At 51.6% G+C, this 16,619-nt stretch overlaps 1 non-coding gene across 1 annotated transcript; it reads left to right on the top strand.

The window, feature by feature from the left end:
• The first annotated feature begins 6,243 nt into the window (after positions 1-6,243).
• LOC114201227 (U6 spliceosomal RNA) lies at positions 6,244-6,347 on the top strand. Its single transcript, XR_003607603.2, has one exon. It is a non-coding gene; the product is annotated as a U6 spliceosomal RNA (small nuclear RNA).
• The last annotated feature ends 10,272 nt before the right edge of the window (positions 6,348-16,619 follow it).

The following is a 16,619-nucleotide window of genomic DNA, read 5'->3' as shown; positions in this document are numbered from 1 at the left end:
ATGAAAGAAATTGAAAACAACACAAAGAAATGAAAAGATGTTCCATGTTCATGGATTGGAAGAACAAATGTTGTTAAAATGTCTATACTACCCAAAGTGATCTACACATTTAAATATCCCTACCAAAATACCAACAGCATTTTTCGCAGAGCTAGAAAAAACAATCCTAAAATTTGTATGGAATCATAAAAGACCCTAAATACCAAAGCAATCTTGAAAAAGAAAACCCAAATGGGAGGTATCACAATCCCAGTTATATTCAAGTTATATTGCAAAGCTGTAATAATCCAAACAGTATAGTGTGGGCACTAAAATAGACACATAGATCAATGGAACAGAATAGAAAGCCCAGAAATAAATCCATAATTATATGGTCAATTAATCTTTGACGAAGGAGGAGAGAGTATGCCAAGGGAAAAAGACAGTCTCTTCAACAAACGGTGTTAGGAAAACTGGACAGCTACATGCAAAAGAAGGAAACCGGACCAGTGTCTTATACCATATACAAAAATAAACTCAAAATGGATTAAGGACCTAAATGTGAGACCTGAAACCATAAAAATCCCAGGAGAGAACACAGGCAGAAACCTCTTTGACATCAGCCAGAGCCATTTCTTTCTAGATATGTCTCCTGAGGCAAGGGAAACAAAAGCAAAAATAAACCATTAGGACTACATCAAAATAAAAAGCTTCTGCACAACAAAGAAAACAATAAACAAAACTAAAAGGCAATCTACAAAATGGGAGAAGATATTTGCAAATGACACATCTGATAAAGGGTTAGTATCCAAAATATATAAAGAACTGATACAACTCAACACCTCAAAAACAAATTAAAAATGGACAGAAGACAAGAACAGACATTTCTCCAAAAAAGATATCCAGATGGCCAACAGACACATGAAAAGATGCTTGACATCACGCGTCATCAGGGAAATGCAAATCACCATGAGATATCACCTCACACCTGTCAGAATGGCTAAAATCAAAACGATAAGAACCTTCAAGTGCTGGCGAGGATGTGGAGAAAAGGAGCCCTTGTGCATTGTTGGTGGGAATGCAAACTGATGAAGCCACTGTGAAAAAAGTATCCTCAAAGACAGTGTTCCTCAAAAAATTAAAAACAGAACTACCCTATGATCCAGCAATCACTCTACTAGGTATTTACCCAAAGAATACAAGAACACTAAATCGAAGGGATACACGCACCCCTGTGTTTATAGCAGCATTATTTACCAAATTATGGAAGCAACCCAAGTGTCCATAGATGAGTGAATAAAGAAGATGTGGTCTATATATGTAGACAATGGAGTAGTATTCAGCCATAAACATATAACGAAATCTTGCTATTTGCAACAATGTGGATGGACTTCAAGGGTATTATGCTAAGTGAAATAAGTCAGGCAGAGGAAGTCAAACACCATCTCACTTATATGTGGAATCTGAGAAAACCAAACTCATAGATCCGGAGCACAGGTAGATGATGGCCAGAGGGGAGCTGGGGGTTGGCAAAATGGGGGAAGGGGGCCAAAAGGTATAGACTTCCAGTTATAATCTAAGTCAGTCCTGGGGGTGTCATGTACAGCATGGTGACTAGTCGGTATCACTGTATTATAGATTTGGATGTGATTAAGGGAGTAGATCCTAAAGAAAAAAAATTATCTCAGAAGTATGTTTCCCTAAGCAATCTATTGTATAGCTTGCTTGCTTCTCAGGGTTTTTTTTTTAAAGATCTTGTTTATTTATTTGAGAGAGAGACAGAGATAGTGAGAGAGAGAGCACTAGCAGGGAGGGGAGGGAGAAGCAGGCTTCCCGCTGAGCAGGGAACCCGATGCGGGGCTCGATCCCAGGACCCCGGGATCATGACCTGAGCCAAAGGCAGCCACTTAACAACTGAGCCACCCAGGCACCCCATCTGGGAAGGCTTTTTAATGATAAAATCCTTTAACAGAAAGAGTCGTGCTCAGATTTCCTATTTCTCCTTGTGTCGGTTTCAGGAATTTATGTCTTTCAAGGCATGTGTCCCTTTTATCAAAGGTATGGGTATTGAAGTTCTCCATAAAAATCCCTTGTTATCCCTTTAACTCTGCAGGGTTTTGGTAGCTTGTGTTTTCTCCTAGTTAATCCTTGCTAAGAATGTATCAATGTTATTAATTCTTTCAAAGGGTTTTTTTCTCTCTTGTTTTCGGTTTTACTTATTTTTCCTTTCTCGTGAGATAATGTGTATAAAGAGACAGTAAGCACTCAGACAGGCAGGGCCTCCTGGCTGCTTAGCACATGTCCGTCCAGTGGTCAGATGGATGGACAGATGGATGGCCGAGCAGAGACTGGGGCCCCATAAAGACAAAAGGAGCAGACAGGTGACACCACCAAAGACAGCCCTGACTGTAAACATCTCAGACTGTAAACAGCATCAACTGAGCTCAAGGCCCACCTGGGCTGGGTGACACTGTGAGGTCCCCTTACATCCCCAACCCTCTGTTTTCTCATCTGAAAAGGAGATGGAAGTTGCTGGGAGAAGTTCCTGAGGCTACTGGCCCTACACAAAGGTGCTTGAACCATCAGAGAGACATGTTCATTTTATTATTATTATTATTATTATTATTATTATTATTATTATTTGGCCAAACTCTGTTGCTTTTGAATGCTCTTTGGAACAAATGAACCATTTGCTGACCAAATAAATCAAGGAGATCTTTATGCTGCAGGGGCAATGTTGCGTTGATTTTTAGAGGCTGTGCTCCTTCCCCCGCCTTGGGGAGATCTGGTGCACGTAAAGCAGGGATTCACCAATTAGGATGACCCATGGGGCAGGATGGAAAGGCCTTTAACTGGCAATGCTGGGGCTTGTGGTAGCTTTCTTCAAAATGAATACAACTGAGGCAGCCCCCATCCCCAGTCACGGGCCTTTCACAGACAAGTCCATCAGACTCTTCCTGGCGGAGTTTATGTGGCTCAGGGGTGTGGGGCATCCTTGGTGGTGGTGGCCTGGGTAGTGAGGCCTTAAGGAAGTCATGGAGGCAGATATGGCATGCATGAGAAGGCTCCCTTTGGCAGGGCCCGAGCCCAGGGAGCTCTGCTGGGCAAGGGAGGGCCAGGCCCCCCTCCTGCTATCATTACTGAAAGTGAGGGATGCACGCTGGGTCTCCAAGAAGCGAAGGAAATGCACACACACACTGGATGCCTACTCTGTACCAGACACTGGCATCATGGGCCCCATTGGTGTCTGGAACCCAGAGGCATCCCCCAGCGAGGAAGCAGCGGGTTCAATCCCCGGCCTTCTGCTACCTTGGGTTCCTTGAGGAATCTCTGGGGGGCTCTGCATGGAAGGGGCATGGTGGGCACCTTTACTGAAAGAAGCCACCCCCCTGAGGCAGAGCCAGATGCACAGGCCAGGCAGCCCAGGGCGCAGTGGGAGGGCACAGTGACAGGGATAGGAAGGGGACCAGGAGGGATGACTGGAGGGTGGGGGGGGGAAACTGAGATAGGACACCCCAGGAAAGCCTGCAGCCCCAGGGCCCCGGCCTCTCCTCCCCACAGCCCCTCTCCATGCCACCACGGGCAGTTGCCCGGTCCCCAGGAGGGCACAGGATGGGCTGGTGGAAGGCGGGCTTCTCTTCCCAGATACACATCCCTGTCTGTAATTTTAAAACAACGTCGACTCAAAACACCGAGCCTGAATCGAGTTTTGAGGAAATCCAGATTATGGGAGAAAACTGATGTGAAGACCTGCATCAGGAAAGACAACATGGAGAGACGGTGGTGGATGGAAAGACTCTAGTAAACACACAAACACGTGTGATGCATGATCATCGACTGGATCCCAGATGCAAAGATAAGGCCCCAAAGGACATTCCTGGTGAGAGCTGACTACGGACTGTATATGAGAAAGGTTTCTGTGTTAACATCGTTTCTTGAGCGTGATACCTGAATTAAGGTTCTGGAGAACGTCCTTCTTCTAAGGAGATGCTGCTATACCTGCTCTCACACGGTTCAGCAGAAGTTGTGAGCGCCGAGATAATGAGGAATGGATCTAGGTGGGGGATGCACCATTCTGCATGAAGCTTTCCGAGTAAAAAGCTTGGGGACATCTCCAGGTCCCTGCAGATAATGGCAGCCACCTAAATGCAGATCGACCAGGAGAGCAAATAAAATGGGCCACACTCAGGCCTAGAGCTCAAAAGGGACAGAAAGTGTGTAGGACCAGTGTTGGCTGTCTCAGAAACGCCCAGATTCTGAGGATGTGGCTCAGAGGTGTAGGCCCTTAGAGGGTTGGTGGTAAATGGACAGGAGGGAGTGGCACGGGGAATTCAAGGGCCTACAGAGGCAAAAGCGAATGGGAAATTCACAGACAGCTCACCATCCTGCATCCCGTAACACTCTAAATAAGGGTATGCAGTTCCTGAAACCAACACAAGAGGGCACTCCTGAACTAAGAAACCTGACGTTACCCAAAACCCAGTGCCAGCCTACGTTTGTCTATTATTAGCAGTCCCTGCAAACATAAAGACAATTGTAAGTTAACAAAAGGTAACAGACAATATCCATACAAAAGCAATACAAGGAGCTGACAATCATTCTCCCCACAAACCGCTTTACAGGGGAACAATGTGGCACAGCATCCTGACTTGAGCAGCCTTAAGAAAGCATTCTGAGACGTGACAAAACACCTTAAGCATAAATTTGAAAACTCAAAACACAGATGAACACACACACAGAAAAAAAGGTAAACATGAAACCAGAATTGCCCAAACTCAGGAGAGAAATTAAAAAACACAACATCATCTCAGAAATGAAGACTAAACCAGATGCTCTCTTAGGGAGAATAGATTTGACTGAAATTTTAATAAAGCTCATTGAGGAGAGGAATGAAACAACCACAAAACCAAAATGAAATAAAGACAGGAGCGAAGAGGATTATGTAGAAAGTGATAGATACAGAAGATGGGCAAAAGGGATCTAGTGTACAGACATAGCATTGGAAGAAAAACAACATAATTAACATTATAATCATTTTCCAAGAAAACTTTCTGGAAATAAAAAGACTTGAATCTGCATATTCAACTGCTCCCCTGAATGCACCACAAAATCGGTACTGAATGGGCAACTCCAAGATATTTCTTAGTGAAATGATTAGACTTTAAAGGTAAAGAAAAAAAAATCCTTTGGAGCTCCAGGGAAAATGATCAAGTCTCTCATAAAAGGAAGGAGAGTGTGTTTATATTAGACTTCTTAACAACGTGTAAGCAATACAACCCAGAGCAACATTATAACGAATTAAGGAAAGCAAGTATGAGCTGGGATTTTATAACCAGCCAAACTATCCTTCAGCTACCAAGGGTACAGAAAACCATTTTAACATGAAAGAAACCAGGGAATGGTGTACTGACGAGTCCTTCTGGAAGAAGCCATCAAAAGCAACGCTATATCAGACCAAGGAATGACTGGGAAAATAGTGAATATTTATAGTGAAAATAAATATATAGTGAAAATATTTATAGTGAAAATAAATAGTAGCAAGTCGAATCCAACACCATTGTGCTGGACAGACTCTCAAGGACCCACTAACCCTATCTCCTGGCATTTATGCCCTTGAGTTTGGATGGAACCTTTCCTCTAACCAACAGAATATGGCAAAGACAATGGAATGTCAATTCTGTGATTCTGTTATATAAGACTGTGTCTTGCTAGATTTACTCTAGCGATTCTTTGCTGGCCTGATGGAGCAAGAGGCTGTGTCGAGGAAGCCCACAGGGCAAGAAACGACAGGTGGTCCCTAGTAACTGCAGGAGGCTTCCAGAAGCTGAGGACAGATTCCAGCCAACCACCAGCAAAACATTTAAGCTCTCAGTCAGGCACGTGGAAATAAGTGAATGCTGCCGGCAACCACATGAAGAGAAAAGCAGATCCATTCCTAGTTGAGCCTCTAGATGAGGACCCAGTCCTAGCCAACACCAGCAAGAACCCAGCAAAGCTGTGCGTGGACTTCGGGTCCACAGAAACTAAGAGATAATGGACGTGTGCTATTTTAAGCTACTGAGTTTATGGTAACTTATTACACAGCAAATGGATGGCTCACATAACCATATTAAAACATCATATATCATGCCCAAGTGGCTTCCATTTCAGGAAGGCAAAGATGGCTTAATGTTCATATTTAATAAATGTTGTGTCTTATTGTTTGCCTTATCCTCTCATCCTGGACCCAAAATTAGGAAATCCATTAATATGATTCATCTTATTGTACTTGCGTCGGCAGCACATATACTGAAGTTGGAACAATAAAGAGATCAGCATGGCTCCTGCACAAGGATGACACGCAAATTTGTGAAGCATTCCTTATTTTATTTTATTTTTGAAGCATTCCATATTTTAAAAATACATATGATTCAGCTCATTCATAGTGCTAGGAAAAATACCATATAACTATCTCCATATATGTCTTCAATGAAAATCAATATTCACTCCTGATTTTAAGAAGCCACCCAATAAAATAGGAATTAAGGTATACTCCCAAATATATACACATATACATCTATCTCCCTATCCTAAAGTCAACATCTCTCCTAATGGGGGAAGACTAGAGGCCTTTTTACTAAGCTCAGGAACAAGGGAAGGAGGCTCCTTTATATTCAATATTCAATATTGAATTGGAGGTATTTAGCCAATTTAATTAGAGAAAGCAAGTAGATGCATAAAAATCAGTAAAGAAGTAAAACTATTTCAATATTCAGATGACAGCATACCTAAACTCTCTAGAAGAACTGATGAAACTAACAACAAATGAGGTAGATAGACACGAAACTAACAACAAATGGGGTAGATGGACACAAAACAACACACACAATGACTTGTTCAAGATATGACAGAAGAAAAAATTTATAATAGCAACAAACAAAGCCAAGTACCCATGAATAAACTTAACCAAAAAAAAAAAAGTGAGGAAAATTCCAAAATGCTCCCAGAGGTGGTCTTGAACAAATAAAAGACTAAGTCGTCTTAAACACATATTCCTTGGTTATGGATAAGATGGCTCCACTTGATAACGGTGTCAATTACCCTGAAGAGCATCTGTAAATGCAATATGATCCCAAGAAAAAAGAGTGTCCGCATGCAGGAATAGCTAGGGTACCCCGACACAAAAGCAGAGAGGAAGGACCACTAGCCAGCCCTACCAGATAGTCAAACCCAGGAATGGGAGTTGAGTTCAATCTCTCCCTCCTATTGCAATAACTGTGGATAAAGCCTCCCTTGCGGTTTGCACACACATGCATACACACACGCTCGATGCACCTTTGCAATTTCTGCCACGGGGGACCAGCACATGAAGAGAGAGAGGCAGTGAGACAGACTTGAGAGCCCAGAATAGGTCCAGTGCATTCACGCGTTTATTATATGATACAGGTGCATTTTAGATCACTGGGGAAAAGATGGCCTCTTCAAAAAGACGGGATAGAGAGAGAGACATTTGGAAAAAGAGTCAATTGGACCCATAAGCCGAGTACAAAACCAAACTAGCGCTGGAAAACAAAAAACTAGCGATTCCATACCATTGGGTGTAAGAACAGCCTTTCTAACTAGGATTTAAAATCTAGATGCAATAAAAGAAAGATTAAATCAAATAGATTAAAAATAGAAAGCTTTTAACGGCAAAACCTATCAGAAACAAAATTTTAAAAACCTGGGAGACACATTTGCAATGATAATAAAGATAAAACATGAATCTCCCTAATATGTATTTAAACAAACTTTTAAATCCGGGGCGGGGGAAAGAGACCCAAAATCCAATAGGAAGCAGGCAAAATAGATGGACAGGCAGTTAGCAGAAAAACACGATCAAATGACTCGAACACATATGCCAGATGTCCAGTGGCACTCATTATAGACATGTAAATTAAAATGCACTGAAATCCTATTTCCCAGGGCTCTGAGAATTGCCAGTTTGTGGGAGAAGCACACACTGTCATAGGTTGCTGGGGGGGGAGGGGAATTTGGGAGTAGCTAACAAATAAATACATATTAACTCCTACTTCTATCTTTTTAAAAGATTTTATTTTTTTATCTGAGAGAGCGCGAGCGAGCACGTGCATGAGCAGGGGAGGGGCAAAGGGAGAGGGAGAAGCAGACTCCCCGCTGAGCAGGGAGCCTGACACGGGGCTGGATCCCAGGACGCTGGGATCCTGACCTGAGTTGAAGGCAGACGCTTAATAACGAGCCACCCAGGCGCCCTTAACTCCTACTTCTAGGAATTAAAGATACACCTTCGCAAATGCAAACAACATATGTGCAAGGCTATCCTTTCCCCTATTGTTTGGAATAACAAAACCCTGGAAAAAGGCCAAACGTCCCTCCGTGGAGCACGGGCTGAGTTAAGTGTGATGTAGCTCTCTGAAAGAATAAGGAGAATCTCTATGGACTGCGAAGGAGATATTTTTAATTGCAAAAAGCAAAAAAGTATGTAAATGTTTTACACACCCAAAAAATAAAATGGTATCATAAAGAATAAAAGGAAAAAAAAAACAAGTTGCACTCAGACAGAAACAGATGAAGCTATTGGTATAATCAAATTGATAACACACTGGCACAGTGCTGACTACGCACCCAAAGACATCCTGAACTTGACCAGGTAGGTTTGGGGAGGCAGTGGTTTGGAGGTAGTGACTCTAAAACTCTATGGGGTGTATTCTAAGACCATGCAGATGATTACATATATTGATGTTTGGGGAGAACCAGGTTCTTAGTGTAGGAGGAAGATGAAAATATTAATTTTTAGTTAAAAAAAAAGATATCTTGTCTCGGTGCATTGAGATGGCCTAGAGACAATGACATCAAGGTGAACACATCTAACGTCCAGATAGTAGTTTCTGAAACCCACCCCCCACTAAAAGGCATGTGGAGGCTTCTTGGAGCTGACTCTAGGTCTGGGTCAAAATACGAGTGAGAGATGGAACGTTGCTCAAAGACTTTTGGGGACATGTCAAATGGGCGCCGAGAGCAGCCTGCACACCCAGCCCAAACATTCAGCAGTATCCCGTCCCATCTCTGCAAACCCTGGGCGGGCGCCCCTCTCCCACTGGGCACAGGGAGGTCTGAGAGCAACAGGGACCCACTCGGGACATGCAGGGAGTGGGGCACTGAATGCTGGAGCCCAAACCAGGCTCTCTTGTCCACCAGAGCGGACGACCCCACCACCTGCAGAACACACCACCCTCCTCAAGCCTCCTGGCCCTGTGAAGAGGAAGTTAGCCTCCAGGCAGCTGCAGCCCCACGGGGATGGGGGTGACTCCACATCGGGTGCGTTGGCTCTTCCTTGAAGATCCCCAGCGGACTCCAGCAGCCTCTTCCCTGCTCCCTGTCCTGCCCCGTGAGTCCTCGCTACCCACCTCCGGGGAATCCTTTCTGCACACAAACTCTAACCACACGGCACCCAGAGGAAAATCCAAACTTCACCGAACTCCTCATTGGCTCTGCCCCAGCTCCTCCCACCCACCACCTGTGTCTGCCTCAGGGGCCTCGCATCTGCTGTTCCCTCAAACATTTCCAGTGGGCTCTGCCCTTGCGCCTGCATCCCAGCCAGTGGTCACTGGTCAGGGACTCTCCCTGACCCTCCCTGACCAGGATAAGGCTAGGCCCCCACCGCAGTCTCCCTCTGCCCCCAATAACCCTGTTTTATTTTCTTCCTAGCAGGTATCCTCTGCCAGGAGCTCGGGTTGTTCTTTGATTCTTGTTCAGCTTCCCTAAGCACTTCCTGGGGCTGGGAGCAGAGAGCACACAGTTGCGGCTCCGTGAATGTTCTGGGTGAGTGAGTGGGCACCTGGCACAATGGCTGGAGTTATGGCTTGTAGAGCCAGTCCTACCGCGGCGGGAAACCCAGCTTTGTCACCTCCTGGTCTTGTGACCTTGAAGAAGTCCTGTCACCTCCCTAAGCCTCAGTTACTTCTACTGAAAGATGGAGACACAGGTCCTGCCCACGGGTAAATTTTCCAGGGCACTTCTGTGGGTATTGAGGCTCAGCAGAACATCTGCCTCCCGGGGCCCAGGAGGCAGGAGGGAAGGGGCTGGGGTGAGCCCCTTCACCTCCCCGAGCTGCCCTGTCTGCCCTTTCCACACTGCCCCGGGCGCACAGCATGCGGCAGGGTTGGGAGCACCCCTCACCACCTCCCCTCCAGGCTTGCCTTTCCCTCCCTGAACTCAGAGAGGAGTTGCCGAGGGGTCCCCTGACTCTGTCCGCTGCCACTGCCTGAGGCACACACTCAGATCCCCGAGCTGACCCCACGGTCCCTGCAGGCTCTCTGATGGTGGCATTCTTTCCTCAGTCCCAGCCCAGCTTCAGAGACAACACCCCTCCTTCTTCCCAAGCACCCAGCAAGCAAACTGTTCCCATTTCATAGACCGGGAAACTGAGGTCCGGTGCGGGGTGGGGAGGGCTTGGGTCCAGGCTGGGCTTTTCCTGCCCCTCGAGTGGCCGCAGAAGCTTGCTACTCACCCGAGTGGAGTGGCGGGGGACGCTCAGCAGGGCTTGTGTCTCGCTCTGGCGGCGGCCAGGGGGGTGTGCCCTCCGCCGGTGGCCTCCCCGCCACCACCCCGGCGCACGCACCCGCAGCCCCCTCACGCGGCCCCCCGCCTCCGCCGCGCCGGCCGCACACTCCCGCGCGCCGCGTCTCCCCGGCCCGCCGGCCGGCCGCCCACGCGCACAGTCAGCCGCGCGCGCACCTGTGCCCCGGGTCGGGCCCGCGTCCCCCCACCCCCGCCCCCGCGCAGCGGCCCCGACGCCCGCCGTCCCCGCCCGCTCACCGTCCCGCACCTCCCGCCCCGGCACCGGCGCCCCGCCGCCGCCCGCAGCCCCTCCCCGGCGCCCGCAGCCTCGCGCCCTTGCCTGCAGCGCCCGTGTTCCGCGCGGCCGCGCCCCCACTCACCGGCTCCCGGCGCGCCCGGACCCCGGGCCCGGCCCATGGGCAGCGCCCGCCGCGCCCGCTGCGAGTCGCGGCGCCTTGGACCCGGGGCGCTGCCCGCCGCCCGCTGTCAGCGCGGTCCCGGGCGCAGCCCGCCGTGCGCTGGCGACCGGCCCCGGAGCAGCGCGGCGCGGCGCGGCGCCCCCTCGCGGCCGCACGGAGGAGCGCGGGGCGCGCGGGCCGCGGGGTGGGGCTGCGGGCGTCCTGGCCGCGCTGCGCGCCCTTCCCGCTCCTCTCCTGGGGCCTCCTGTTGCGCGGGCGGCCCTGCCCACGCGCCTCTCCTCCGCTCCAGACCTCAGGGTCAAGGCCGAGCAGGGCCCTCCGCTTCGGCTCAGCGTCCGGCCCCGTGGCTGGGACCCACTATGAGCGTCATTGGCTGCTCCCCTGAGCGTGGCTCCTACGGGACTCGGAACCGGAACTACCCCCACCGGCTCTCTCACCAGGCAAACCCCTAGCAACCCTAAGACCCTGGTTCACCCCTTTCCTCAGTGTGGGGCCCTGGTCGCGCCTCTGGCCTCTCCCCCTTCTGCGATGGCCACTCAACTGCGGTTCGTCAGGGTCCCTGAGTCCTGTGGGCACAGAGTGGGCATCAAGGGGGCGGGGAAGGCAGGACATCCCTCCCCCAACCCCGACTGCCCTCCGTGCGGGGAGGGATGGCAGCCCCAGGAACTGGCCCACAGGGAGGGTGGGTCACCACTCTGAGGACGCCGCGTGCTAGAAGGATCACCTTGTGCTATTTCACTTTTAGAATGGAGGAGGAAGCCTGAACTAGATTCGGTGCCCTTTCTCAACTGGCTCCACCTGGACATTTAAAATTTCCTGGTTCATCCCAGCATAGAGGTCAGGACATCAGTCCTCGGCATGGGTCAGAACCTGACCAGTGAGATGTGGCAGGAAACCCAACCCATACAGCATAAGCAAAAATAAGTCATTGGCTCATGAAGCATTTAAAAAAAAAAAAAAAAGCCAAGGCATGCTGCTTTCAGGAATAGCTAGATCCAGGTGCTGAAACAACATAAATGGGAATCTACCTCCCCCATCCCCCAGAACGGCCCCCAGCAGCCTTGGGTTGACACCCTCAGAAAGAGCACACTTGCCTGATAGTTCTGGCAAGAGCCTAGGGCTGCCACACACAGGCTCTGAGGAGCCTGGCTCAGGCCATTTCCTCAGACCTGGACAGTGAGGATTACAGGCCTGGGTGTCGCCTCCCTGGAGCTCGGGTAAAAGTTAGCTCTTTGTCAACCCCGAGGATGGATGGAGTAGGGCTCTGCTCCAAGGACGCCCTGAGGGCTGTTTGCAGAATACTGGACAAGTGAAAACCACAGAGTCCAGCCTGAGGCTTGCATAGTTGGGGAAACTGAGGCCTGGAGTGAGCAGGTGTCTGCCTGGGACACACAGGGCCAGTGTGGGTTGGTTGGACTGGGCAGGGAGGCAACAGGACGTTGGGACAGGACCAGACCAGAGGCTGGCCCCAGCGAGGGTGACGCCCAAGACCAATGTCCAGGGTCAGGCTGGGGTGGAGAAGCGAGGGGAAACAGAGGCACGCAGGGGATGAGGGCAGGTGCTGGGGCCAATCCTTAGGCTGGTGTACTTTTTCCAATTCCCACCCCACAGCCCGAGTCCTTAGGGCTGGCCCAGCGCGTTACCCAGAGGTGCGCCGGTTTCTAGGCAGAGAAGGTTGCAGGAGGGAACCTGTGAGAGCTTGTGGCCCGCTCACCTGTGACGTGAGGGGACCAGAATGCGGGACCTCCCCACTGAATGTAGCTCAGGCAGGGCAGTCTCTCCCCACCCTGCCCCCTCTTTTGGGGCAAAAGCCTGCGGGCCACTGAGGCATGACTGTCATGCTGAATGAAGGGTGGGGAGCTGGGACTGGGGCGGTGCTTAGGGGAGCAGCGGGAACCTGAGGGCAACCTTGCCCGTTGAATGAGTAGGCGGGGCTGTGTCCCCTGAGGTGTGCTGTGTCCTCGCCCCCTGCACGGGAGGTCAGGCTGGGGCTGAAGCTGCCGCAGGGCCCAGCAGCCCCTTGGGCCGAGTCCCGAGGCCAGCATGGGGTTCCGCTCTGGGCCGACCCTGGGGAGCGGGGGACGCTGGTTGCTGGTGCTGTGTCTGGGCCCTGGGGGAGGTCTGGCCCAGCCTCCACCAGTTTCCCCAGCCCCTCCCCAGCCTGCCTCTCAGCCTGCCCCGCCCCCTCCCTTCCCACCCCCCCACCCCTGGGGCCTCCTCCCCAGAGTGTGCGGCCCTCCTGGGAGCTGTCAGCTCAGCCTACCCGGCCCCCCTCCCGCGCCCACCCCGAGATATCTAGCGGGTACTTCCTGAGGGCCTCCGTGTGCCGCCGAACCAGGCCGGGTGCAGACGAAGCTGTCAGCAGGATCTGGGCTTGCTGCCCCCTCAGAGCCTGTGGTTTAGAGAGGAGACACTGAAAACTAACCATACAAACAAAAGAATGAGAAAAGCAATCTTTTCGGAGAGCGCTTAAGTGCTATAAATGAACCAAGGCAGGTGAGGTGGTGGAGTGTGGCTGGGGCTTGGATGGGAGGCCTGGGAAAGCACCCCCCTTCCCCGGCGCATGTGGGATTTGGATTGAGATCTGAATGAGGAGCCAGCAGCCCCAAAGGTCAGTGGGAAGAGCATCCTGGGCAGAGGGGCTAGCAGAAGCAAAGGCCCTGTGGACAGCATGTGCTTCACACCTTTGTGAGGAAGGAAGGAGGAGGGGGACGGACAGCGCGGGAGCCCAGGTGGCGGCGGCAAGGCCGGGTCAGGCGGCGCTGGGGTGAGAGAAGCCGGGACTCTGTCCTCCGGGTAGGGCCCAGGGGAAGTGGATATGCTCTTGGCACCCACGAGCCCTTTCCCAGCACCCCTGGCCCCTGTCCTGGTTGCCTGTGGCCCAGATGGTACCTCCCCAACACAAGAGATTCCGAGGCGACCTGAGTTTGCTCCAGCAGCCTAGCACTGGGACGGCAGGACCGGGGTCCCCGTCCCCTGAGGAGGCTGCTCCTGGGGCTGCTGTCCTGAAGGTGGACGAGCGGGAGGGGGCGGTGGGCAGGGGAAGGGGACTGGGTTAGCCCCAAGGGTTATTGCTGGGGGAGAAGCCACTGGGTGACAGAAAGATGAGACGGATGTGTGAGGAGGGCCTGGCCGGAGTGCACAGGGGACCTGTGGCAGCTGTGGGGCCAGGAGGGTACTTGGAGGATGCCTGGAGGTGGCTGGACTTCGGGTTGCAGGGCCTGGTGTGGGCCGTGGGGGTGAAGGAAGGAGACACTGGGCTTCCAGTCGGTGCAGACACTCGGCACCAGGAGCCTGTGAGACCTGGCGGCACGTCGGTCCCAACTCTTGGCCCAGCCAGGGCAGGGGACTCAGGAAGGAAGCTGACACCACGCGGGACTGCCACGCAGTGTCACCAGTAACATCAGGGAATGGTGAGAACAGAACTTTGGGCTCTGGCCAGTGCATTTTATGAGTGCAACTCATAACTCATCTGCTCCTGGGTCTGGTGAAAACTCTCTGCGAGCTAAACTATAAGGGCAAAGCTCCAGGAGGAAGTCATCAGAGAGCCAGCCACTAGCGAGGGTCACTGTATGGACTGATTGTGTCCCCCCCCATTTACAGGTTGAAATCCTCAGCCCCAAGGTGATGGTATTAAGATGCGGGCCTTAGGGGGTGACTATTTCAAGCAGGTGGGCCCTCATGAATGGGATCAGTGCCCTTATAAAAAAGAGACCCCAGAAAGCTCCTTTGCCCCTTCTATGTGAGGACACAGGGCAAAGATGTCCATCTATGAGCCAGGAGGTGGACCCCCACCAGAACTCAGTGATGCCGGCACCCTGATCTTGGACCTCCAGCCCCCAGGACTGGGAAAGATAAGTTTCTGTGGTTTATGAGCCACCCAGTCTGTGGTGCTTTGCTCCAGTGGCCTGATTGGACAGAGACAGTCACATTTGATTCTTATTTATAGACCAGGGCGCTGACTACCCACTGATTCCCATTGGGTGAGGATGAGAGAGAGAGAGAGAGAGAGAGAGAGCGAGAGAGCGCATGTATGTGTGTGCACTTCTGGTGTGTGCTCCATGTATGTGCATGGTGCATGTGTGTGTGTGTGTATGTGGTATGCACGTGGGGGCTGGTGAGTGCGGATTTGATCCCCATCTGGATCCCCCAGCACAATGTTCCAAGCAGGGCTGCTGTGAGGACAGAGGCAGGAGTCCCCCAGAAGCAGAGCCTGAGTTTCTAGCACAGGTGGTCTATGTGGGTGGGGATCCCAGGGAGCCAGGGAGACAGAGAAACTGAAAGAGGGAAGGGGGGACAGCCTACAAAGGGTACATTATGAGGATGGGTACCATCTTGGCCAGCATGGGTTCAGACTTTGGGGAGCTGTGTGGCAAGTGTCTCAGCTTCTCCTGCAGGGCAGAGAGCTTATTTACGTCCCCTATCCTTCCAGGTGGCTCCTGCATGATGGCTGAGCAGGCTTGGCAACTCAAGCAAAATTCCTGAGGCAGAAAAGCAGAGTGTGAGGTAGGCCACTCCTGACACGTGCCCAGAGCCATCCACCCAGCTCTGAGGTGGGCGAGACTTGGCACAGTGTGCGAAGCTTGCACGCAACAGTGCCGCCCCTTGGAACACTCAGATTCCCTCACGTCCCCAATTAAGTTCACAGGGTCACCCCCTCCTCTGCCACTCCCCCGGAGTCTCCCCACCTGCAGGCAGCCCTTCCACCTGCCTAGGTGGCCACTGGGGGCACCTGCCACACCAGAGACTTCACCTTTCCAAGCTGTCCAATGTCACTGGGCATTAGGCATCACCCGGAACCAGAGGATAGGTGGCACCCCAAGACCCCCACTGAGACTCCGGTTTGGGTGTTGAGTGGTCCCCCAGTCCATGCAGGTGCAAGCAGGAGATGGGGCACACTCTGAGAAATGCTGACTGAAAGGGGTGTAATGTGATCACTCCCTTTTGTGGGGCAGAATAACGGTCCCTCCCCGGAGATGTTCGCATCCGAATCCCTGGAACCTGTGAATATGTGATCGTTTCACAGCAGGTGTGATTCAGTTAGGACTCTGAGATGGGGACACTACCCTGGATGATCTGGGTGAGCCCAGTGTCATCACATGGGTGCTTAAAAGCGGGAGATGGGCAGAGATGTGAGGATGGAAGTAGGGTCAGAGAGATGCCCGCTGCTGGCTTTGAAGATGGAGTAAAGGGGCCATGAGCCAAGGAATGTGGCCGGCCTCTGGAAGCTGGAAAAGGCAAGGAACAAATCTCCACCCCCGCCCTCCCCTTAGCCTGCAGCTGGAACTGGCCCTGAGGACAGCTTGCTTCAAGCCTCCTGAGACCCGTGTGGGACATCTGACCTTTTGAACTGCAAGATAATACACTTGTGTTGTTGTGAGCCATGAAGTTTGTGGTAATTAGAGACAGCAACAATAGGAGACTAAGACACCAGTCCACAAAAGAGGATCAGAGAGGGCAGGCGGCATGTGCGGGTGGCTCAGCAGACCCAGCGCGCAAGCCCTCCCTGCTTTCCCCTGGCTGCCCTGTGTGGGGTACTGGGGGCAGCATGGCTAAGACAGGGAACTGCCGTCCGCAGGGCCCCTGCTTGCCTGTGCAGAGTGGACGTGTGCTCGGCCTGCCCTGAGAGCTCGTTTACCACCCAGGGGCCCCAAACCCTGCCAA

Source organism: Eumetopias jubatus, unplaced genomic scaffold, assembly GCF_037043125.1.
Source record: "Eumetopias jubatus isolate StellerSeaLion01/CBP00866 unplaced genomic scaffold, mEumJub1_p1.0 scaffold_5, whole genome shotgun sequence".
NCBI lineage: Eukaryota > Metazoa > Chordata > Mammalia > Carnivora > Otariidae > Eumetopias > Eumetopias jubatus.
Note: the sequence above shows the minus strand (reverse complement) of the source record. Positions and strands in the feature narration are given on the sequence as shown.